This window comes from Corapipo altera, unplaced genomic scaffold (assembly GCF_003945725.1).
Source record: "Corapipo altera isolate COAL_440 unplaced genomic scaffold, ASM394572v1 55, whole genome shotgun sequence".
Taxonomy (NCBI): Eukaryota; Metazoa; Chordata; class Aves; order Passeriformes; family Pipridae; genus Corapipo; species Corapipo altera.
In genome coordinates, this window is record NW_020884882.1 from 13,771,496 (window position 1) to 13,798,107 (window position 26,612).

Consider the following 26,612-nt stretch of genomic DNA (forward strand, 5'->3'; position numbering starts at 1 on the left):
CCACTTTCATACACCATAACTGACCCATTGTTCTCCAGTCCTCAGTGTCTTCCCACTGAGCCTGGATCAGCTTCTGGGAAACAGAGTTTGGTTGAACTCTACTTACCAGCTTTGCTCAGGGGGGAGAATCAATAACCTACAATATGCAGGAGGTCAGACTGAAAAATCTGTCTTTTCCAGTGATAAGTTCTGTGAATCACCCAAACTGCTCACTGCTGAAGGATGTGGGACATGAGTTGTGTACTGATGGCAGCAGAACAAAATATATCTGCTTCTAGAGACCTACAAACTTTAGGTGAGTCTAAAGGTAGTGTCCTGCATTCATCACCACCAAAATTCCTAATTTTTCTGGGTCACATAGCATCACGACCACCTGTGAACTAGGAACAAGAATCCCATTAATTCTGAGGCCCCCAATGCACCTAGCACTTCAGATTTTTTCCCTTCTTCACAAAAACTCAAAGGAGAAACACCACTGCAGGGCAAGGAACCACTATCTTCTTAAACTGCAGGATCTGCTGCTTCTTCAAGAGCTGGAATGCATCTAATACCTGATAGGTTCCACCACAAAAAACCCCCAGTAATATTCAAATCTTGAAGATAGGCTTATATCATATAGTTGACACACACCATTGGCATGGCCAAGGATTGCAATATTCAGTTAAACTTCATGAATTTCATCCTAACTAAATAGATATTTTTGGCAACAAAGAACTGAAAAAAACTCGCACATCATCCTCAGATCTATTTTAATTTAAACCAGAAGAGAACAGGGACATTTTTCCCCCCCTTCAAGTACATTTTAATAAAATTAAAAATAAAAATAGCTCTAATTCGCTCCGATGCATTTAGTCATCTGTAAAATTCTAAGTTTAAAATGAAATCACCATTTTATATTCAAACAAGGTCAAGAGAACAGCACTAACGAGGACTGACATCACAGCGAACAGCAGCCACTGCTCAACGCTTACATCAGTGTTGCTTGTTGCTATGGTGCTTAACCGACTATTAATTTCTGAAAGAAGGTGATTATAAAGCAGCCATATGAACCTCAGTCAGATGACACCCTTCAGTACCAAACACTGATCTGTGTTACTCTTCTCTTCTGCAAGTTAATTTTGTGAATCACCACTTTTGTGATGTTAATATTCCCCTTCCAACTTGAAACTTTGGACAAGAAGAGAGAGGCAAGGAGTTAATTTAGAAGCAAGGGACTTTCACGTTGCTTTAAATAAAAATCATTTTGCGGAGAGTGATATTTCTTTCCTTTTTTTGCTGTGCTCCAAAAGACTAAAAAGCATGTGTTTTAATTTCTGCAGTGATAATAAGCAATCAAATTAACAGCTAAATTCTGCTCTCCTGCTCTGCTCAATGTGCTGCTGTAAATCCAGGAGTGTCTCAGCCTGGGACAAAGTAGCAGTGAAGCTGATTTGACCATTCCTTAAGGATTTGTAAGGGGACCTTGCTGTGGGGCTGTGCTGCTGCAGCTCCCAGCCTAGCACCTATGGATGCTGGGCTACGGATCTGGCCACGTGGCCACCAAAACCAGCCACAGCAGTGTCTTCCCATTTGCACACAGGCCCTGCCCTGCTACCAAACAGCCTTCTCAGAACATGGCTCAAAGCCAAAATGTGCATCTTTGTGGCCTTGCTCCTAAAATATAACTGGACACCTAAACCGCTGGTTTCCCAGGCAAAACACTGGTTTAAGGCACAGCAGTGACTCCCAAAGCTCCAAGTCAAATGCTCCAAACTTTATGCGTGTTGCCAGAAGAGCTTCTACTTGTGCAACTAAGGCACAGTCCTGGTGTTTTTAGGATCAGATCCTTCCTTCATACATACTTTAGAAACTGTGTGCAAAACAGTATTTGTATTTACCTTCTTCAGTTGCTCCTGTAAAGCAATCTTCAGTTACAGCCACCCAAAAAGGTCACTCTTCTTACCCTGCAGAGAAAGAAGGTAACACACGTGACTCTGGGTCAGTGTCAGCAACAACACCCGAAGCATTTTCATTGGCACCACATTTGCAAGTACAAACATAAATAAAGCAACAAATGAATCTAATCGTGTTTAATGGTGAATGACTTTCAGAGAGAGTTAATAAAAACAATCAAGTCACAGGACTGGTGCTTATCAGTACCAGCTAGTGTGAGGCTCTTGAGCATGAACAACTTGGTCTTTGGGAAGAAACAAAAGCAGAAAAAAAACCCCATGAAGATGAGACATCTTTGTTCTCGAGCATAAACTTTCTTAATCTTGATGTCTATCAATCTATTTTCAGTTTGAATAATAGATGAGTTCAGTTCTTTGTTTCAGAAATCTGACTATTGTCTGAATGGGTTCTCCTTACTTAAGGCATTTTAAGACCATTTGTAACCGCTGCTATTTTAGCTTCTGGATCCTTTCTTTTTTCTCATCCTTTTCCATAGAGACACAGTCCTAGATGAGATTTTAAAACTAGCTGCATCTTCCTAATTCAAAAAGTTGTTTACTGTCTTGGGATATCTTCTCACTAAGCATTATCAAGAGCACATCAAGCATGCCAAGGTAGCAAGAGCAGTGGGTATTAAAAAGTGAAATAATTAAAGTGTATCTTTATAAAAAGTAGGAGGGAGAAAACAGCACGTGTAGGTTTTTTTTACCCTGTATATTACTGCATCTTGTGTACTCTCTCTTATGCAAAAGAGTATGTAATCTTTTAAGAAACATGACAATCTGCCACTTTCTGTTCATGTAATTGGGATCAACATATGGTACAAGAGAAAAGAAAAACATTTGTTTATTAATTTAGATCAAGTTACTAACTCAAACCACTAACAGCATTCAGAATTAATTCCACCTCAATTGACCAAATACTTTAACAGAGTAAAATTATAACATAATTTCACTGAAATGCTGATCTGCTGCTGCAGGGGTGCAGAGTAATATGTAATACAGACAAAGAAATATGTGATAATTTGGTGACACAGATGACATCATACGAAACGGAAAGTCGGTGACATGTGGATGTGTAAGACAGAGCTACGTGAAACTCCATTTCACAAAATTCACACAGTGATGTGGAGTTTTGGGGGTGTTTGTGAAACTCACCAAATGGTAAGCTGCACTATTTGCATCACTAGGTTAAGCTTTTTACTGAAGCAGTAAAATACCAACCTCTGGGAAAAATCAGAATCTTCACTAAGTTGTTTCAAGAGAATATGAACTCATTCGCCATTTATTTTGGAAGGAAAAATGTTTTCACAATGAGAATGAGGCATTATTTCTTTACCATTGAAACCTGATTATTTTTAGCCAGAAGAAAAAAAGGTTACCTTGAGATGAAATGCATATTGGTTTTATCTATTGCTCACTGGCACTTTATTTTTATTTTTTATGCTTTGATTGAAAAGCTTTTCACAGGTCTTGTAATGCAGTATCAGAACATCAGGGGCCAAAATTTGTACGTGTTTGCTGTATCTGAAGCCCTACATGCTTTGCTGAGGTAGACATATAAGACATTCCTTATTCTGCACTGTAAAGGACATAACACTACTCCATCATAATAGGTCAGGGCTCACCTTCCTGAGAGTATGTAAAACAATACATCTTTTATGTAAAATACGTGACCTTTGACATGTGATGTGCTCTTAGATTAGCAACAATAAAGGCTTTTATCCTGCTTTGCTGCAGGGGTTATCATGAGTTTGACACTTTAAACCTCTTTTCATATTTATCTGTTTTATAAATTTTCTGGGTATTTGGCAGTCGGATCCTTATTTTGGCAGTATTTTGGCAAGCAGACTTCATTTCTACCCCGAGTCTTCATGATAGCAAATGAACCATCTTAAAACGTACTTTTTAAGGAAACTGCTGAAAATCACATGTTTGCATAAAATGTGCATTGCATATTTCTTTGGGCAGTGCTGAAAAAGGCAGGTAAACATTTTCTAAACACATTTGTGACATATGAACCGAACGCGCTCCAAGGAAACCCGGTAACACCAGCCCAACCATCAGCTGGTGGGAGACCAATGGAGTCTACTGAGGGCAACACACACACAGCAGCGAGGAGGACTCAGCTCTCCTCACAAATTACTGCCTGATTAAAATCCAGACTGCTTTTGTTTCTGGTTATCTAACGCTGGCTGTATGCTACCTGGCTTTCGAAAATTTGGATAATGTACCACTGAAGTTAAAATGAGCAGCAGAGACAGCTGTTCCCACCTGTGAAAATTTCTCATTAATAGTCTAAAAGTTGAGTATCTCGAAACGTAAGAAACACAAATACAGACTTTCCTCCTGAAAATGTTTATACGGGTGAGCGAATTGATGTAGGCAACACACATTCCTTCCATCATGCTGTCTTTAAGATAAACACAAAGTACCATCAACACTGTAAGTGTGTGTGTGGAGCAAACAAAGAAAAAATCCCATCTTACCAAAGTAAGACACTTTGCTACACTCATATTTTCCCCCCAAGGAGATGATTAAAATAGAAAATCAAACCACAAACAAAAATCCACTTTGCAAGCGAGTAGCAGTGGTCCTGCTGTCTCACGAGCAGAGGGAAGGAAGGTTTCCAAGCCCTCAAAGCCATCCCCAAGGCTCAACTGATATCCCACACAGGGAACAGTCCATGCAAATCTACATGCCCTGCACAGATTTTACCAGATATTCCTGAAAACATGAGATTTGTTCAACACGTGCCTCAGTTTACCCACCACTGAGATGGGTAAATACTTCGGCAACATATTTTGAAATCCTTGGATATGAAGATGCTTTCTAAAGTAGTGCTTTCAGCAGGATTTTGGAAAGACAACAATAATCTTAAAAAGATCACCACCTGAGCCAGTGCCATAAACGCTTCAACAGAAAGCCCCACTATTGCTCTGGATCAGGTCCTACCTCTTTACCCAGTACCAAGGGACCAGAAAAATATCAGAGGCTTTGCCATTATACCTGCTGTCAGCTTGGACCTTGTAACTCTTTTGATCCCAGAACACTTATTTCATTTAGTGATCTCCTTCAGGGCAGGGAGGTCATTTCAGGGAGGCTGCAGGATGGAGCCCTAACTCGAAGTGATCACTGCAAATCCAAATTTAATTAATAATATAGAGAATACACAGAAATAGAGAGCACTGCAGAATGAAAGTTGACTTAAAACAGTAACATTTTTACTAATATCTAAATGAGAAGAGCCTTGGGTATAGCCAAAAATAGATTGACAAGGACCTTGATCCCACACAAACTAGCTCTGAGTAATTTTACACAGGAAAGTAGAACACCAGTTGAGCTGCTCCCCTGCTCAAAATTACGCATATACATTTTTTTTTGCCAGTGTCCCAGCCCTGAGAAGCCTGCAATTCATTACAGGAAACCTAAAGTAGCAAAGGAATCTCACCTTCCCTACCTAGAAAGAACTCTTTTATTTTTTAAAAAAATCAAATATATATATATATATACATAAAAAAACTATACACATCTGATCGCACAAGAAAAAATGTTTTTAAAATGAGAGTTTGATTCATTTTTCTTATAGAAGACCAGCTGAAATATATTGAATGTGTCTGATTAAAATATTTACTAAAAAGCTTCCTGGAAGCTTTAAAATACCAAAACCTGATCCTCAAAATAAGCACTTCTGTGCAGTAATTGCTTCTAAATAAAGTGAACCGTAACCACCTAATACAGCTGTTTCTTCCTTTCAAAACTCCCTGAGTCACATTCAACTGCACACAGGCTGAAATGTGAAATATGTCCTACTATTCTCGTAATCATTATTTTTTTGTCCAGTGAGAAAAAAGACACAGTCTGTGATTCTGTCAACTGGATGTTTGTACAAGAAAAAATAAATGTTTTTCATTTGGTATTTTGCTAATTCTGAAAATACAGGATGTACACTGATCATGAAGAACAACATCTGGTACAAGGCAGGCTCGTGGCCCAATCCTGCACACAGGTTACTTTTCTCACACAGTGCACTTGGTGGGGTTACTTGCACTAATACACACAAATCATGTGCAGAATTGCTTTGAGGGTGGTCAGCAGTTGTTTTGTTTTGTTGTATCTATTTTAAAGAGTTCTCCAGCAACCTCAAAAAAATATATTAAATTAAATATTTTAAATAATCTGGGGGAGAAATATTTTTTTCTGATCACTGTCAAGGTGGCCACTTTTTATTGTGCAGCATGTATTAAATCTCAGGAGGCATGGCACAGGAGATTTTCTACACCAGGAGTCATTATCACCTCCTCAGAAAGTAAAATGCAGGTGGAACAGTAAAACTGTGAGAGGTTGAGTGCAGTTCTTTCACCTCGCTTTGAAGAGGGGGAAATGGATTTGGTACAGGCCAAAACACAGGGATATCAATGCTTGCTACCTTGCTGCTTCTCGGTGGAAGGAGGGAGCAAATCATACTGTATTTTTCATTTTCAGTCATTAGCAGGCTGTTCAGAATCTCTGGCTGGTGCTTATTATTTATTCTAAACAGAAGTAAAATAAAATAAAAATAAATAACAGCACGAGGACAAAGCTATGCACAGCACATTTGCTCTTTCAAAATAATATTACCTTTCAAGTCCACCGTAACCTTGGAAAAGAATAACTCGGTGTAAGCCAATGCTACGAAACTAATCACGATCCTTTCCTCCCCCGCTTTTTAAACAGCTCTTACAGGGAATACGGGTGCAGTTCGCAGACAAGTTACGAACAGCTCGCTTCCAACACGGAATCTGAACTGCGATCGCTAAGTCTTGCATCTTTTAATGATGGATTGGTCGTTTGCCTCCGCGAATCGCCCCGTGTGACAGGGCTGGCCCTCACTGAATCCATCCCAGGTGAAGGTGAGGAAGCACCCAGGCTGTCAGGTGAGGAGAGGCCATCCCTGAGCCAGATCCCAGTTCCCTGAGCCAGGGGCCATCATCTCCCTATCCAGATCCCATCTCCCTGAGCCAGGGGCTATCATGTCCCTCTGCCAGATCCCATCTCCCTGAGCCAGGGGCCACCATCTCGCTCAAGCCAGAGCCAGCCATCAAACGCTGCCGCCTGGCTCGTATCGCCAGATCTTCCCCGCTTCTTAAAATAACACTCCGTGCCTCAGTGCCAGCCTTAACCATTTTATGCCTGCGTTACAACTCTCCTCCTGAAACTTGACCTCTCCTGATGGAAGCAACGGGAGGAATTCCCGTTCCCGAGCGCAGCGGCGAGCGGGGCTCCCGGGCTGGCTGCGGGCACCGCTGCCACCCACCAGCACCGGCCCCGCCGCTGCCCGGCTGGGACCCACGGCCGGGTCCTCGGGGAAGGCTGGCGCTTCTCCACAACCCTCCAACGCCACTTTCCACACATACAGTCACACAGAGACACACATCTTCCTCCTCTGCCGTGACCCCGGCGCTGCTCGGGGGCTCTTTCCCCCAACACAGCCCCCCCTCCGCCCCGGGGCCCGTCCCTTACCTGGCAGGCGAGTGACACTCCTGGTCGTGGTCATGTGAAAATATTTTCGAGGTATCCTTTAACAGCCTTTAAATATTGAAGCCTAAAAACAATATTTGCTGTTTTACCTTTTGAAGCTTTAACAAAAGCTTTGTTTTAGCATTTACCTCGATGTGCAATAAGAGTTAATAATCAAATCCGTCCCAACCCCCACAAATGTTAAACAAAAAGATAAAAGAAATGCAAATAGCTATTGTCATGGAAAGTTAAAGTACCTGTCTGTATTTTTAAGTGAAAACTATTATCTCTATCAATCAAAATTTAAGAATACAATAGCACTAATCACACGAGGTGCTTTGACTGAGGTACTTTTCCTCATAAAAAGTTTTTTTTTTTTTTAACTGGTGCATAAAAGTAATACACTTACAATTAGACACGGTATTTGTAATTTTGTTATTAAAAAACCTCAGCAGTCTTATTGTTAATAAATGCCTCTGAGTCTGTAGGCTGATTCGTACCCAAGAAGACCAAAGTCCCTACATATTTTAATAAGGTTGATGAAATTTTATTCAGATTCTCACACTTTCCAACATGTGGTGGAACAGCACACTCTTCTGTTTGAGAGGAGTTACTCAAACGAAGGAAATAGTTAATTGGGAACCAAAACTACTACTTCTGGCCTCACCGCACATTTTTCCACATTTCTCCAAGCGCTGTCTGTGCTACAACCCTCAGCCTTCAAGACGTGCCCTTTGTCGTCTTTTCTTTAATTTTTGATGCCAGTTCCCTCTCGTCAGACCCTGACGCTCTCCCAACCCAGCACACATTACGTATACACTACATACATTGTGCAGGCACACCGCACGGATTCTCTCCAAAGTCATTTTTAAAACTAATTTGTCCAGACGGAATCAGTAACCGAGCTGCGCAGTTAATAAGTGCAGGAGCGAGCGACAGTAATTACGCCTGTACTAAAAGAAAGAGCCCGAGATTAAAATACCTATAAGTAAATAGTTGAGGCAGGATGCCATTATGCAAACTCCGCTCTCGGGGAGGGATGTCTCCCACATTGAGGAGCAAGAGGACTGTCATTTTTTCCCCCTGCAATATCAGGTTTCCTACTCCACAGCTCTGGTACTCTGCATCATGGCTAACATCTCTAGTGTGCTATTAATATCAATGAAGAGACGATTCAATTTCCACATAAGAAAAACCTCCCTATTACAGCGCAGACATTCGAGTGAGGACCCTTGCGAAGGAAACAATAAAGACCAGAGGGTTGCCTTTTCCCCCCACCTCCTTCTGCCTTTTTTTTTTTTTTCCCCTGCTGCTTTTGCAGTTGCTCACTGTTTGAAAGCTTTTAGCTAACAATGGAAGCATTATCTTCAGGACAGTTACAAAACAGGATTTGTTAGTACAAAGAATAATAACACCGAACTCATTCCCCCCCACTTCCCCGCCCCGCAAATACCTGCCTATTGCTATACGGCATTTAGTACTTGATTCAAAAGTATATTCCAGAAACACCTGTGTTCTTGATCTAATTCCCTGCAACAAACTCCCTCAGCGGACCACGTTTGCTGAAGAAGGCTTGGACAGTTACAAACAAACAAACATTTTGTGCATTTATAAAATGGAAGAGAAACAAAAGTATCTTATTCTACCGAGTGCAAACTTACCCATGAATGAGGAAGAAAAAGGCTTAGAGCTGTACAGTAATTCCCAACCAACAGCAGAAAGTTGAGAGTTTGAAAACACTAAAGCACTTTTGACTATCCAGCCTTTCTGTGCTTCAACACTGGCTGCAGTGTAAGGAAGGACTGAAGGTATGTGGTCTAAACACAACAAAAGCCACTGCCTTACTCTAGATTAAATATGCAGGAAGAGGCCCCTTTGCATAAACACAAACACTCAGCAAATGAGTAACTGGCTCAAATCAGACGCCTGCTGTGCATTCTACCTGTCCTGATCTCTGACAAGCTACACGGCTTGTTTAAGGGGATAGGAGCTGCAAAATCAGATCAAATCACAGCACTAAATGCTTTGCTCCTCTAATAGTAAATAACAACAGCACCAACAACTCCACGCCAAACGTTCATTTCTAATCTAAGCACTGCTCTGGCACAGAGCTCAATCGTGTGCTGTGCCCGCTTTGGCTCAGTCACCCATCTCGCCAAAGCAGAAGAAACACAACCAAACACCACCTGTAAAATTAATTTTCATTAACTGTACTGAAATCCAATACATTCCTGACCGGGTCGTTTCTTAACAAGGATTTAAAATTAATACAGAGACTTCTGGTTGACAGATTAAATCTGCATTTGCTTGTGCTGTCTCTGTTTTGTTTACTATATAAAAAGACATTCCACACACAGAGCTATTTTAGCTGTTATGAATCACTGCATAATGCACACCTATTTACTAGTTTATTTGGGGAAAAGGAAGAAATTTCTGAAATGTTCCTTAAAAACATTATTTTCAAAATATTACTCTCATAAAATGACCTCTCCAAACTATATTTACTTCAAAACCAACTAAATTAGAGACTGTGATAACCACCAAGCACATCTATGCATTTATTATTATAATCAAATATACATAATTATATACTGTGATTTACTCTTGCTTCTAGAATATAAATTATTTTTTCAGTCTCATTTATCCTTCCAGTCTAGAAATAGAATGAAGCAGCACGATTTTAAAGCAATTGGAATTCACCAGTGTCCCTTCCTAACTTAAGGAGTCAAATCACATTGACCTTTTATTGTAAGTCCCAGCTACATGTTGGTTTTGGTAATTTAATTATTTTTTAATAACTTGCAGTATTAAATGATTGCCATTGAAACACAAATAAGATTATAGTCCTCTGCCTTACTCTCTCGAGCTCCAGACTACAGCGTAACATGGCTGCGTCCGGCCCCAAAATTTCATTCTGAAAGAGCACTTACACGCAGACAGACACGGGAAGATTCAGGCTTTAAAAGATGCAACACACATTTACTGGATTCTCAAGCATGTGTCACAGATTATTTCAAAGGATACTGGATATAAGTCACAGTTTTAATGGGGATCTAGGTGTGTTCAGTTCCACTGAGCACTCATACAGTATGGAGGGAGTTTTTACTTTTCCTTTGATAAACTCACCAGGTTAAGGCACAAAAACATTGATAACGTGAGCTAGTCAAGCCTAACAGGGTAAAAATCCTTCATGAAAGAATCCGGCAGGAAATTTTAGAGCTCCTGTATCATTCACCATTTTTGCATTGAAATGACCTTCCAAATAAGGTGTCAGATAATACGGTTCACATAGATGATAGTGATCTAACCTTGATGCAAATAAACCATAGAACAAAATTTAATCAGTATATCACTGTGTAAAAGCCTTTGTCCATCCCAATGGAGCTTCTAATGACTGTTTTGGCAGTTCTGGCTGGTAGTTATGCCTCCCTGCTCATATATATCTCATACTGGTTGAGCAAGCTAATGGAACTGCTGTTAGTGGAATCCAATATTAATACTCTGCATCGTGCAAAACTGGATGCAACAGAACATATTACACAATTACAGGTAGTATCTAATTCCACAGGTATAAGATACTGGTTTCTAAATTAATATTTTAATAGAGAAAGTGTTATAAATACTACATTTCAGGTAAGATATCTATGAACTCTGGATCTGCCAGTCTTCCTGCTGCAAGCTTACTCTGCACTCACACAGCACAGACACAGGACCCTGACAAAAATTGGCAGGCAAGCCTTAGATGCTGAGTGACACATACTGATGCACAGAGTCAAAGATGTCATCTTCATGCAAGCTCCACTAGTTATGAGCCTGAGAGAAAAATGAAACAACAAAAAAAAAAAAACAAAACCAAAATAAAACAAAAAAAAAGCAGGGGGAGAGCAGAGCAAGACCTCCACAAAATAAACAGGGTGTACAGTTTCAAAGGCTACAGACACAGACATTTCATTGTTCAAGCCAATTATCAGTGGAAAATAATAACAACAGATGGATTCAGAGTCACTGACTTTTCATATGCACTTCATCTCTGCACAACAGATGATGAAATGCGAGAGCTATCTCGGAAAGGCAAAACATCTTTCAGTAAAAGAACTCTATACTCCAGATGGGGACCTTCTAAGGCAGCTGATTATCTTCTTATAATGTTGTAAGATAGACTTACTAAAACATTTCCAGAACTGATCAGATCAGATGAGCACAATGGCATCATTATGAGGAGTAAGTTGCTCCGGTCTCAGACTTGCAACTAAACTACTCAGAGATTTCAGTGGGGTCAGAGCTGCCCATCCCCACCTTTACATCAAGTAGTGATTCTAAAAAACGGGTCCAAAGCTGCTGTTCACAGCCTGAGCAAAACATGGGGATCAGCTTTGCCTGGAGAGGGGATGCAGATGTGGGGCCATTGAGTCAGTGCCAGCATGAACTGGTCCCCAATAAAAGTTCCACCACCGTGAGCAAGGTGAGCCCCCTCACATTCTGCAAGCACACATTTCACATGGGGACACAGGCAGAGACAAAAAACGTTTGCAAGCATGACTGTTTCCACTATAATTGCGAGATGTAGAGGGAACTCATCTTCCAGGAGGAATGCAATCTGGGAGTAACCGAGTCAATGGAGTTACACCCACAAAAACTGGTGTGAGGCACAAATAAAGCAAATTCTTTCTCACAAAGCCTTTACAAAAAAAACATCTTTTTATGGGAAATAAAAAATTGCTTTCAAAGGGAAATAACAAACACATGTAAATTTTGGTGGTTCCGGTGATAAGCAGTTCCAACAAATGTCACAAACACCTACCTAGCACAACCTTCTCCCACTCAACCTGAATACCACAAAGTATGTGTTTTTGATCACATGAATCAGGTATACCACAATCTCAAAACTTAAAATAAGAGTAGTGGAAAAATTAGCTCATTAATCTTTAAGACAACATTTCTTTAATGGAAGAATACTACATCAGTAGAGCATTAAACCGAACTGGTTGCCATTTCCACAGCTTCTCCTCCAAAACACCACAAGGAAAATGTAAAAAATGGCACACTCTGTAAATCAGTACTGCACACCGAGGGGTAGCGATACACAACACACACACACTGAACTTGCACCTACTGCTAATTTATTTCACAAGTTACAAAATGTTTCTTAAGTAGGGGGCTGTTGGCTTCACAAACGTGAAGGGAAGAGATGAGTTTGTGGGCACAGCATTTCTCCTCTTTGTGAACTACTTTGTCAAAAGTAAATTCACAGGGGAACATACGAGCAAAGAGTAAATTTTGCCCAGGGCAAAATTCTGCAACTGCTTTAAGAAGCAAACAAGAACACAAAAGATGTGTAATACAACCATCTGGCTCTACTCATGCTATATCAATAATCCCCAAAATTTATCCCCACCCCCTTAATCAACCCACACTGATGCCACAAAACCAAATGGCATCACTTATGCTTCCTGCCCATCACATTTTGAAATGATATTTAATATGCATACAGTACATATTTGCATGTTAATCAATTACTTTAGGAAAAAATATTTTTGCTTCTTGAGCTATTAGTTCTGCTTTTTTCTACTTATTCACACTGGGATCTCTAAAACCACCAAGAAAGTCCTTGTGGTAAAGATACTCTCATATCAACACAGCATCTCAGGTATCAGGATAACGTACCGGTCAAAATTTCAATCTCTTCTTCTCTCTAGTTTTGTGTCACAGTGTGAAAATAGCAGAGGGTGAATAATAACGTGCCAGCAAAATTAGCTGTTCAAGAAACACGGGTAAGCGATCCATTTTGAACTCGAGGTTGGATGCATTTCTAAGCAACACCCTATTTGGGAAGCAGGGAAGGAATGCCAGAGGGAAAGCAGGGTATCCCATGTGTCTTTTATGTTGAAGATTTGCACCGATTTTTCAGGCCTCCCCCATCCAGAAGCCAGCCTCCTATGTAAAGGAGGAATACGGGGAACTCCTGGCCACAGATGGAGGACAAGCCTCCGATGTGCATTGGCTGAGTGCTGCTCTCCCTTCCCACCCCAAGCCCGAGGTGGAAGACCACCTTAGGATGGACAGACAGAAAGACAGCTATGCAAAGTGACCAAAAGGATGGCTCTATGATTGTTTGGGGGGGGATATTGTGTTCTTGAGGGGAAAATTACCCTCCTAACCATCATGATTCATACCACGAGTGTGCAACGCGAAACCAGTACCAAAACCAACACTACAAAGACGGTCTCTCTCTGGCACTTCGTAGACTGACGGCCACGGCCCCGGGGGCTGACTCAGAGCTCTTCTTCTTAATCGACTTTTCTGCAACAACTCACCCAGCCCAAACCCTGCCTATCCCCACGTCTGGCTGGCTGGCACCCTCCCTGTACCTGGGCGCTGCCTGGGGGGACACACATCACAGAGGGAACAGTGCCCACAGCCCCACTGTAACACAAACAGATGGCTGTTACAGAGAAAGAGAAATACAAGCCCTGAGCACTCGTGGCATAGGTGGAAATGTTTTGCAGTTATTTTCTTTGGAAATAAGCATATGTATAGCGGTTATGTCTGCTCCCACATCCAGACTACCAACCTGAGATCACAAACACTTTGTTAATTTTTTTTTTTTTTTTAAATCCATTTTTGGATTGCTTCTGCTGTTTCTATGGCTTGACTTGTACGGCCTCTTTGTAAGAATTGAAAACAGTCTCCCACAAACACAGGAATGGGCAAATGGTTTAGAGAGCTAATCCACACCTGGGCTACGTAAAAGGGGCTCATATTTTCCAAACAGAAACACAACGCCTTTTATATATGAACCAGATCTGGATCCAAACGCTAAACCCTTCACCACATCCTACATGGGGCTCTGCAGTGGTCAGGGGGAGCAGTGGTGGGTCGTAGCTGTGCCCATGTTTCTGCAGGAGCACTGGCTCCAACCCAGTGGCAGCCACGGACAAGGAGTCATCTTGACCATGGGCTTGGATGCAAATGGCAGACCCGTCCTCAGTTACACCACGGTGAACGCAGGGTAATCCCCATCCCGCACACGCCTCTTACAGAAGAATCTGGCCCTGTCTCGTTACTCTTGTTAGAAAAATGAAGGCTGTGACAGAAAATAGCTGAGAACTACATCTTGCCGATGCCAAAATACAATAATAACATGTTCAAAGATTTAATTTAGAAGACTACAAAGTCTAGCTCATACATCATAACACCTTGAAATAACACTTTAAGGTCAAATCCTGTGCATTTTTGGAAACCACCAAAACATAATGAAGTTTTACTTAAACACAGCATTTACATTTATAACGCATTTCAGATTCTCCAAGTAAGCTAGACCACATGCTAGGAAAATGTACTTCCCACAACATACAAATTAAGTCATGTACAGTCTTCCCTCCGCAGGCTGAACAGCCACCGGCACAAATGGAAGTCCTGTGTATGGATCAAAGGCGGCAATGTGGACCTCAGAACATGATTTTTTATATTTTGTTTTTAATTGGCAAAACATCAAATCCCACTAGTAGTTTATTTTTGTTGCCTTCCTTGCCCCTTTTCTACCTCTCCCACTTATTTCACAACGGAACATTTTTAAACCACCAGAAATCTTTGTGGCAAAGATGATGTCATACTGACACAAGATCAGGTGTGAGGTATGGTATGAATAAATACTTATCCGCAACCACATTTAATTTTCAATGGTTGGGCATCAAGAGACAAAGAAGTTCTTATGCAGACATATTAACTGAGGATTTAATTTCCAACGGTCTGCATTTAAAAGAGCAGAACAACACATAGTGCGAGCCTAGAAGAAAAAAGGAAAATGAAAAAAAAAAAATAAAACCACACAAAAAGCCAAAACCCCTTGTACCTCTCTTGTTTTTAGGAACGCAATGCACAGCCCCGCTCTTCACAGTAATAAATATGCAATGCTTGATTACTTCGTCTTCTAAGTCACCGATACCATGCAGGATAATTGTCCTTTATGCACTGGCAATAAAAACTCTCCCTACGAAAATAAATATCTATTTTACAGTAATCAAGCAGGAACTAATTTTGTACTTTTTCACAAGTAGCCATTTACTTTGGCACTGAATGGTAATGTGTAGTAGAGAAGGCAGTATATGCTTTAACCCAAGAAAAATTAGACTTGAAAATTAATACACAGTGAAAGACAAATTTAAAGCAGCTTTCTTGTGTTCTGACATAAGAATATAAAAATGACACGAGCAACTAAAGATTAGTTTACATACTTTTCAATCACAGCTGCCGCTCAGTAACCACAATACCTTTAAAATGACATTCCACAGTAACAGATACAGTTTGGCTGCAGCAGCGGCAAGACACAGTTAACATGAAATTAAAAGGGCATTTTTTATTTACACACATCATACAGCGCTGAGCCCCAGCACAATTACAATGGAAAGATTTTTAGCGTGATTAATTTGGAAATAATCTAGTGATAAATAGAGTGCATTGCAAGTGATTCTGCCGAGCAAATTTTTATCACCAGCCTTAGATGTCAAAACAGAGTTTCAGGGACAGAGAAAGAACGAGTCACATCTTCTTGGTTAATATTTAATTGGGTGCTAAAGATTCCTCCTAAGGACCTCTGAACCATCACTGACAGCCCCACAAGATGTCCCTATCTGTGAAACAGATACCAACCCTTTCTGTATAAACTAAAATAACATTAAATTTAATCAAACCATTCAATTAATAAATCACTTCAGTGGACATTACAGCCCAAGCCCTGTTTAATTACATAATTTTAAAAATATTTGCACACTGCAACCACTAAGATTGGCTCTGAGGTTTCATAATACACACTTAACACTTGAGTTGGAGAACAAATTTATTTAATAAATGCAGAGCTAAGTGCAATAATGCCACTCCACTCAAACTGCAAAAATCACTTAGCATCTCCTGCAAGAAAAAGCAAATAAACTTTTTCCCCATTTAAATTCATGTCCCAGTTACCACCAGCTCTGGCAGAAGCCACCTCCTTTCTGCCCATGTCCCTGCAGTCAGTGGGTTGCCCGAGCCCAGGAAGGGGGTGGCAGACCTGGTGTTTCCCCCATGGCACAGAGCATCCCTCTACTCCTCTTGCACATGGAATCCCTGGCCTCCCTCTCCTTGCCCTCTACCTCCATTCCTCCCTCCCCACTTTTCCCTCTATTTCTCCCCCCATGATACTCTTCTGTCCCTTGTTCTCTGCTGCTTGCTGGTACTCCAGTTCTTCCCATTCCCACCTTGATCTCCTGCCCTGAGCTTCCCTCCCCTTCTCTCTCTCTTACTGCCATTTGAGATAACTGTGGTTAAAAAGCGGGGGGGGGGAGAAAAAACACAAAAAACCACAACAGGACAGAGGGAAGAGGCTGGGGAGGAGAGCAAGGAAAGAAAATAGATTATTAATGCCAAGCAGAACTACACAATTTCCAACAACAGCAAGAGACACTCCAGAGCACCAGGATGAAAAATAAAAGTTGTGGACCAAGTGTATTACGTGAAGCAGGATTCAGGTTCTGGGATGGGTGTAACGCCTGTATTTGCAGAAAAACCCCATGTATCCAAAGGAACCCGTGTTACTGCCATATATAACTAGGTGTGACAACATGGGAGAGGTTTAAATACAGATGGACTGAGCGGTGGCCTTAAATGAAGGTGAAAAAAAGCAAAGTTAAGGGTTTGTCACAGCTTAGAGGCACAGCTGTGTGCACTCGTACAGACTTTGCATTCATTCATATAGAGCACAGCTTTCAGATCCTGTGGTTCCAGCATGATTTTTGGACGAAAGTTGAGCCTCAAAAATAAATAAGTCTATATTTGGCCTGCCCTGGATTCTAAATGCTCTCAATAGTACTTTGCATAGAAACAATCTGAATTAATACAGGTTAAGTTTTACAGATTATAATATTCTTTACCAAGCCAATGGATGCACCTCTAAAATTCACTGCCCTGACAAACAGTAGAGCTCTTGAAAGTCTGCTTGTATTAGTTTTATGGATCTATTCTACTGCTTAAATCAGGTCTCATTAAAATTACCATCCACACAAGTTCTCCCACTGGGAAATCTACATGCCAGAGCTACTCCAGTTCCGCAGGCGGTGCTCGGAGGGGGTTGCATATTGCAAAATAGCTGCGGACACGGTGGGGGGGGGAGGACGGGGAGAAGAACAAGAGGACTTCAGGACAGCAAACAAGTTACTCCTTATCCTCCTCTGATTTTACTCACTGCAACTTTTGCTCAGGCGGTGCAAATGCATCCCTGAAAAAGAAATGCTACTGCCAGAAATTAAACTGGGGGGGAAGAGGGGGGTTGTGATGTAAAAAGTGTCCCTTGGAAAGCCAGATCTGGTCTCCAACATCCATTTTAGTGTTGGAATGGCAGGCTAAATATGCAAACACTGCACCTGACAACTTACACTAAAGCATATGATCTGCACACTGCTCCTCCAGTTTAATTTTTAATAGTAACAGTACTTAAATCTCAGCATTAATGTATTAATGTTCAAATGAATACAATTAAAGGCATCTCTATTTTCTTCAGTCCTAACGACCTGGAAGATCTCTCCACCCTTCATATTTGCAAGGATTATTACAAATATATTCTGTAGCCGTTGTTTTGGCAAAGAAGCAAAAACCTTTGCCTTTTAAATATAAAGTAACAGGAATAATGAATAATATATCTTCTGATTTTTGTTCTGCCATGATATATATATAATGATATATAAAATGTTCATTTATTATTATCACACATCCTAGGGAGCAGACATGCAAAATTACTTTTTTTTTTTTGTCTTATAAGGGTCATTTATCATACGGAACATCCTCCAAATAGGTAGTCCTAAAATCTCAATTTACAAAGACATTTTTTAAAGCTGAATTCCTTAAACAGGGCTACTCTCCTGATGGTTAAAATAAAAACTTTATGATATTAAAATAGCTGGATTTAAGGAGGGAGAAATGCCCTGCATTTTCTTTTAGAAGATCCTGCTCCGACAAATTAATGCCTGCCTATTATTTTAACTAAAACTTGCCACATTTATTAGTAACAAAAGTGCTGCACGACTCTCTTTAGGCCAAATCCTGAAAAAGAAAAGCATCTACTAAAAGAGCATTAACTTTTATCGTAGCATCTGTGATCTTTGGGTGGGGAAAGGAAACACTATAAAGAACGAAGTCTGTATATACAAACTATCAGTCAGATTTTAACACTTATGCAGAATAATGCAAAGCTTTATTTCTTTTTGATGTTAGCAGGTTTTTTTTCTTTTGCATTCCGTTTTTCAATATGTAAAATGACAAAATGCAAAAAAACCAACAAAAACACAAAAATGTGCTTGTTAGGGCTGGCCTAGTTTTTTGAAACACGCACAAAAAGAAAACCCACTCATACGATCTTATTTTAATATGTAATAGAAGAATCTGGCAAACATTAGCCAGAATAAGTCTAGCCAGCGAACACAGACTAACATACAAGTCTGCTGCTGCAAAGCAAAAGGGAAATCTGATCTTGCTCTTCCAACACACAAGAGCAGCATCTTTCACCTGAAGAGCACTGACAGAGTGTGGTGCAGGTGTCCACATGGGGCTGTGGCTGCCCCTGAGCAAACATCTGCTCCTGCTCAGCTCCTCAGTGCTTACACCAACACCTCACCTTCTTCTTGGCTGGTAATTTAAAAAAAAAAAACACAAAAAACCAAAAACAAAAACAAAAAAAACCCAAAAAAAAACCCAAACCTAAACGAAAACCAAACCCAAATTCAAACCTCTCAGTCATCCCATCTCCAGCATGTCCTCAAGTCAAGAGCAAATGTGTGTCTTCTCCCCAAAGCAAGGTACATGCTCACTCCAGCATTGGCCACTCTCATTTTGGGAAGCCAGACCCAGCAAAACCTCAAGCAGTGGCACAATGCTCTTTTCACAAAAAATTCTGTGCCCAAAAATCTGCTCCAAGCCATGCAGTTTTGAAGCGGTACCCAGAGAAAGAGCCAGGCATAAAACTACCTCCAGGGGGGAAAGAAAAGAAAAAAAAAAAATATTATCAAGAAAGAAAAAGGGAATGGGAGAGTTGGAGTCAGCACGGCTAAAGACTCTGATGAGGAGGGAGTAGAGGTGGAGGACAGCTACAAATCCCTTAATTATAAACCTAAAAATGTTCGAAAACCAATCTCACGCTAACAATTTGCGTATTTTGGGATTACCTACGGATGAGGAAGGTTCAGCTTAATCAGCTATCTGTGCAAATGGATTCCCAACGTGCCAGAGCTGAACTCAATGGACAATCCCGTTAGAGTGGAAAGAGCACATGAAACGCCCTTGAGAAATGTGGCTAATGCCACAAACACTGAGGAAACAACCATTAATAAATTATTCCATTTTCAGGCTTAGGAGGCAAAGGGCAAATGTTGAAAGAAACGGAAGATGGGAAGGGCATGGCTACGCTTCATAAATGAAGTCCATTTCATGTGTCACATATTCCTGAGGCAGGTCTCAGTCTTCACATTAAAACCAACATTTTTAATCCACTAAAATAAGCCTCCCAAGAGGGAAACAACTACATCTCTTCTTTAAGTCACCTAAACTTAAGATGTCTCTCCCTCTTCTGCGATAGGAGACAGCAGAAGAAAAGTCTCTATAAATAGAGAGAATAGAGAGTCTTCATAAAAAGAAAAAAAACTGGAAAAAGTATCTATTTAAAAAGCTTGCAAAATGTATGAATTCAGGTATCAGAGGCACTTCGTAAAACTCAAGTTAGGACTTTCACTTTTTGATCACTGCCATCCCACAGGACAGAAGCTGCTCCCACATCTGACCACATCATGCCAGAGATTCACTTGGCCTCTTCTCTAGTTTGTATTTACCCAGGAAACATGCTGTGGACCACCACGTATGGAGAAAATCACTAGCAGAAATAAACAAACTGGGACTGGATAGTTCCCCAAAACCAGGTTACACACTGAGACAGATATGGGTTTGACAACTGCTGTAAGACCAGATCTCAGTCTGCCACCTGTTAGCCACAGCCCGCACCAGCTGTTGGGATGCAGGGTCAGGAGAAGACCCATGTGGTTGGAAAAGACATGAGGAGCTCTGCACTGCTGCCATTATCACCCATAAGCAGCCACTCAGCCTTCAAAAACCCATCAGTGATGCTGTGGGGCCCAATCCTATCAAGGATCTTATGCATCCTTACCACTTAAAACAGATCACCATGGGCAGAGGACTCTGGAGCATTCCTGCTGTCCCGAAAGGACCAAGCCTGGCTTCAGCGACAACCCTGCAGACCGACTCCTCACCTACCTGGGTCTGATCCAAGCGCTCCCACAGCGCACTTGTACATTTTATTCTCTCTCTCCCTGAAGCTTTGGCAACTGAAATCTATTATGATATCAAAAGGTAGCTGACAACATAAAATGTATCCCGCTGAGTTGATGCTGCACGCTGCTAAATTTACAACAACATAAGTATCATAAAAATTATAAGAACTGCAAATTAACCACTGATTTTTTTTAGTTCAGTGACATAAATAACAGTAAAGATCTGGAAAACTTCCAAACATCTTTACAACTGTTTAATTTGTCAAAATCTATCAAGTGTATTTCAACCACAAACCTGTCCTCTGCAGCGCATTAGTTTTCACGTACTTATGCTGGCATCAAAGGCAGCAAAAATAAAGCTTCTGTAATTACTGTGTTCTGATGCACCTTTCCAGTCACGCTTTTATTTCTGCCTCTCTTCCTCTGTACTTCTCTGTTGACACTAACAGTCAGCAATGTTTTAAAAACATTCACACTAAAAAAGACAAAAAAAACCCTCCACTACTGCTTTCCACTCCTCCCAGGTCTGCTTGGGATACTCAAGGCGGCACATCGCTTTGTTTGCCGATTGGAGTGGTTTTCCACTCACGTGCTGCGCGTTCCTTGTGACACTTGCGTCAGCAAACCCTTTTATTTACTCCTTTATTTGTCCACCAAGCCCTGTGAATGCAAAGCCACCCTTCCAGCAGCTGCAAGAGAGCAGCCAAAGATCGACAAAAATAATAAATTTTATAGCCTCTATTGCTTTCCTTGGGGGACGAGCTCATTTTTATGTAGGTATTTATTTTGTATGACTAAATAGCAATTATTGTATTTTCTAAGACATAGATTTACTAAAAAGAGTACATTTCTTTCACAATCATAACAAGATTAACTAAAGTTGAAGTCCAAATGTGTTGAATTGCTGCTGCACAAAGTTAGGTTCTTTCTGAAAAAATAAAATGTATTTCTATTATTTGGCAACTCAGGGGCTGTGGAGCTTCTAAAGCCCCCAGTGCTCTGCCTTGCAAGAGAGCTTTGGCCATGGCACCAACACAGTGGCAGAGGGGTTGTCAGTGCTGGTCCCAGCACGAGCCAACGCAGGCAAGATGGTTTTGCCTTTTGCAGAAGGAAGTGGCCAACATCTTTTCATGTACTATTTGTTGCCCTACACATGGGGTCGCACCAAGAAACTTTGTACTCCAAATGCTGCAAGGTAGTTGTTATATAAAAAATAACAAATAAATCAAGTAGGTGCTGAGAACTAAATAAGGTTTTTCTGTCACATTTTTGCTTTTATAAAGGCTTCTCATGGTAGGGAGAAGGGTTTTTCCCTTTGAGCTGGCTTCGCTTTCCTCAGGAGCCATTTTGTACCTTTCCTGTACTTAAAACATGAAATATTACAGGAACTAATTAAACCTTCTTAAATGGGAGAAACTAATAAATCCCTCCCTCTAATGATACAGAAGTGCACTTGTGAGTGACTGCACAGAGCAAATACACTCACTGCAGCTCCACAGGCATGAAAGCCCATTGCAGAGGCTGAAGCGTTGTGGGTTCACAAGATGTGGTTACCCAGATACTCCCATGTGCTCCCACTGGACTCAAAGGTTCACCTGCTCTCCAGAGCTGACACCCCATCATCCCAACCAGCCAAGGTTTGGTGATCCATCACTTGTGGACCATAAGAGTGACGTGGCTCAATCCCACAGGCTGGTGGGCTGAATGGCACAGCATGTTTTCTGGAGGGTTATATATGCTGGGATGTGTTATTTCACACAAGACAATATCCCAACACACTGGCTATCCATATAGAAGCAGGAAAGGGAGGTGAAGGACTGGGTTTAACACAATAGCTTAAACTCAGCCTCCCACTCCCAGTAAATCTTTTCATACTGCAAGGGCAAAATAGAACTGCTTACAGTTTGTCTTAAAAAATGAGATTTATGCTTCAAATACAGAAAACCAACCCAGAACATAGTGCAGCTCTAAAAATTAAGCATCCAGATATACAAGAAATTTTAAATTAATTTTCCCACTGTGCTGTTTGCAAGAGCAATACACTTAAATGGCCACAACTCATTCAGTGACACCCAGAGGTACCATGCAAGCGCTATGGAACAATGCAAGTAATTCAAAGTTCTTTGATTAAATCTAATATAATTGCACATGACTGGAAAAAAATCACAGCAAGTTGGCTTTGCATATTGCACTGCATAAATCAGAAGCAATTCCCACAAAATCTCTCCTTTACAGACTATTTTATCTAGGCAACATATAGCTGTTACAACAATTTTTGAGTGATTTTGATTCCCATTGTGGTATAATGAGTAATGAAGAAAGCACGTTTTTGACTCTGGTTTGCACTGATGAGATGTGTTTCTTCTTTGACTAAACCCTCGGTGACTCAGTTCTGCCACTCCACAACAAGGAGTTCTCATGTTTCCCTCTACACAGAAAAAAAAAAAAGTCTTCGACTATCCCATTCTCAGCTCAAACAAAAGGGAAGACCTTAAAAGTTCCTATAATTTGTGTTGCTCATTGCAGAATAGGACCCTACACCAAGGTGCCGTGCAAACACAGAGTCCCAGGCCCAGCAAAGAGACACCAGTGCTACAAAACACTGTCTTAGGACAAAAGTGCCCCAAAAATTGAGTTCTGTGCAGGGAAAAGGAGACCTTCAACATGAGCCTGAGGAACATTTCTCACTCTGTGCAGGGGAAGATGGCTTGGCCAGAGTGACTTCCTTAACACTCAAAAGCTTGGCAATAGCCTTCTGCAACCATCTTTCTCTGGTGTTGCCAGAAAGGGTGACCACAAAAACTGCTTCTTGCAATGCAGAGAGAGCTGGCCTTTTTCTGTGCTCAGCGCCAGGTTTTCAGACTGAAGTTTCTCTTTCCAGTAACGTGTGATGTGAAGGCTTTGTGCTACGTAGGGCCTGCCTAATATTTTCAGGCCTGCAGACTTAATTACAATCTACTCTAATGGGCACATGGCACTAAAGTATAAATATTAATAACATTAACCAAAAAATAAAAAGGCCCTGATTGAGATGGCAAGCTGAAGACTGAATCAATAAATCAACAGTAATCTTTTTCCTTAATCACAGCTGCTACTCCACCCTTTTTATTGATCTTTTTCCTCTTTTTTTTTTTTTGCTTTATTTCACTATAATCATCTGATTCTTGATTGAATTAGTTCAAAACAATTGCACACCTAGCCAGGATAAGCCACGCTTTGGTTTTAAAACCCTTCTTGTGGTAGCAGCTGCACAGTGAGTTGTATGATGTTGAGACCAACCTTTCATTGTGCAGCTTTTCCCTCTCCAGGTACTCATCCCTGAATCCACAAACTGAACAATCTGGCAGATTGGTGGGCAGTCAAGGTTTGTTCTGTCTAGGAAAGAGACCTCACCTTCCCCTCAGCCATGACGATGTTTTCACAGATATATTTAAAGGAACTTTCATTTAACTGTCCTACTGTAATCTGAAAGCCAGCCAGAAATCCAAACCATGTATTTTCTTCAGGCATATCTGTTGATCAAATATTTTACTCCAATGTTCTCTACAGCATCATTATGGTACTTGCACATGTTCACCCCAAGTATAAATCTTCAGCATGTCCTACCTGCCTCTGCAGCAGCTTTCCTGGAAACGGCTTTATTGTGTTCTAGTAAACTTCACTCATGTTATTTATTTTCCTTTAAAAGAGAAGTTATACTTCACTGTATTCATTCCTAGCGAAGACAAGTTTCTGCCCATCAAAAGACAAGTTTACTGCAAGGACTCTTGTAATAATACTGATAATGGGTAGAAATTACACATTTTTATAAGGTAGAAGACAAAGCACTTCATGTTTTATAATAGTTGTGCTGATATCATAGTTTCACCAAACTGTGCTTTCAGACAAAATTATAGCTTTCCCTCCCGAGTGACCTAACCTGCAACTATTTAGGATAGATATAATGGGGCAAACTGTCAACTACAAATCAAGAGATACACTAGTTTCAATGGAGATTTTGCAATTGGCTTACAAAGACTTATAAAGTGACAAGCTGACCTCGTATTTTCAGTAAAGGGTTGAAATATGCTACTGAAAGAAAACAAATCAGGCTGGGGAAAAAAAAAATCACTAAATAAAACTTAAAAAGCTGGTAAAAATAAAAAAAAAAAGAACCTTCAGGTTGCAAGCTGAAATGCAGCTCACATTTTAATAACAGACAATAATCACAACTATTACTGAACAAAGGAAAAGGAAACCAAAACATGCCGAGAAAGATAATCAAGAAATATGCTTATAGGATGCCAGTCCAACTGATTAAAGACCTTCAGAAAGCAGGATATCCCACCTAGAGCCGTTAAGCCTTATCTGGATCCTTACACACCCACACCCCTGCCAATATCAGATCTGAGGATGGACAAGAGGAGCCCATCCTTCTTCCTTATTACTTCTGCTCCTCCTTTTGTGTATGCTCACTGGAGCTGCTCCTAACAGCCTGTTAAATGTTTGTTACACAACCTTCGTCTTGCTTAGGTTAAAGCAAGAGGGAAGCTGCACCCAGTAATTTTTTCCCCCCATGGAAAAGGAAGCGAGGGAAGAGATCCCAGGCCAGGGTATGTTTTCAGAAGTGGCAGGTCCCTAAACTGGGTGAGATATATAAATGATCCAACATGACTCACGAACATCGTTCTAGCAGGTAACGGCAAACAAACAGCAGTAGCTAGTTAATGATGATCTGCAATAATGTCAGGGAGACTTGTTCCCATGTAAGTAACCTGCCACACCGGGGATACAAATTGTCTGGGATTTGATAGCACCTACTGCAGAGAGCAGCGTTATCAATGTGCTCGTGTGCAGATAAATGGAGCACTATTTCCCTGTGCTGCCGCTGTCACTTTCTCCGGTCCGTCAGCCCCTTTCTTAAACCGGTTGCTATTTTTACTACACTCCTTAAAATATGAAGCGGGAGACTCCTTTTCCTGAAATACACTGGGCTAGATAGATGACGCCTTTTAAATAATATTCTTTTCTTGCTGGCCCTGATTCCTTGCAATGTTGTTGCTTACTTTGGAGGGGGAAACAAAATAAAAGTGGCAAGCCATATCTCTCCATTCCAAAGGGAGTGGTTTCCCAAGAAAAGCATAGTTTTGTTCCCTTGCTATTTCCTTTCAGCACTGCAGACAAGCAGGCAGCAGACCCGCTACTAAAACTGACCCCAGCAGCAATGAGCCAATGCTCATACACACAGAAAATACCTGCTGCAGTTTGAGGGCAGCAGGTGGCATCTGGGGGGATGATCTGGTTTGTTCATGGGATTTTATCACCTCTAAATTTTGTACTTGGTAGGAGAAAAGGGAAATTATCGTGAAACTTGAGACTTTAAAGTCTAAAATTAGGTGAGATGCTATTGAAAAGGAAAATAACTTCCAGCTTTATTTTAAGAATTGGAATTGTGTTTCCTGCTTCCATCGGTGCAGTTCTTCTGGAAAGGAAGTTGCCTGCAAGTATTGGATAAAATATAGAAAACCTTCTGGATTCAAAAATGCTCTCCTCACCCTTCTGTAAAAATAAAATCCAGAAGCTGGCAGAGCACACTGGTTCCACTGTAGGAGATACAATGCCAAAGGGGGGGGGGGGGAAGTGCTCCCTAATACAATAGGTCATTGTACTTCCAGATCTACCACATATGTTACTCCAAGGGCTCTCAAGCCTAACCTTGGAAAGTCTAAGACACTGGAGCCATGATATATAAAGTAAGACCCAAGTTCCAAATATTTGATTTAGCAAAGTAAATATGGTTGCTTTTATTGGGTGCAACAAGCATTTTTTGCAGAGTGAAGAATTATGGTAAACATCTGCTAATCATGCTCACAAAAGAGGTCATTGTGTTTAAATCCAA

The 26,612-nt window shown here is 40.9% G+C and overlaps 1 protein-coding gene across 11 annotated transcripts in view; it reads right to left on the minus strand.

The window, feature by feature from the left end:
* The window catches only part of FOXP1 (forkhead box P1), a 386,121-nt gene that overhangs the window by 220,577 nt on the left and 138,932 nt on the right, over window positions 1-26,612 (minus strand). For 4 of the 11 annotated variants that reach the window (XM_027640615.1, XM_027640608.1, XM_027640611.1 and 1 more), the window contains one exon: window positions 1,878-1,943. The gene's annotated coding sequence lies outside the window, so the exon portion shown is untranslated. Of the gene's footprint in view, window positions 1-1,877; window positions 1,944-6,360; window positions 6,437-7,433; window positions 7,477-8,257; window positions 8,272-8,412; window positions 8,433-9,091; window positions 9,243-26,612 lie in introns of those variants that run through there. The other 7 variants (XM_027640618.1, XM_027640621.1, XM_027640619.1 and 4 more) reach the window with 7 other exon arrangements.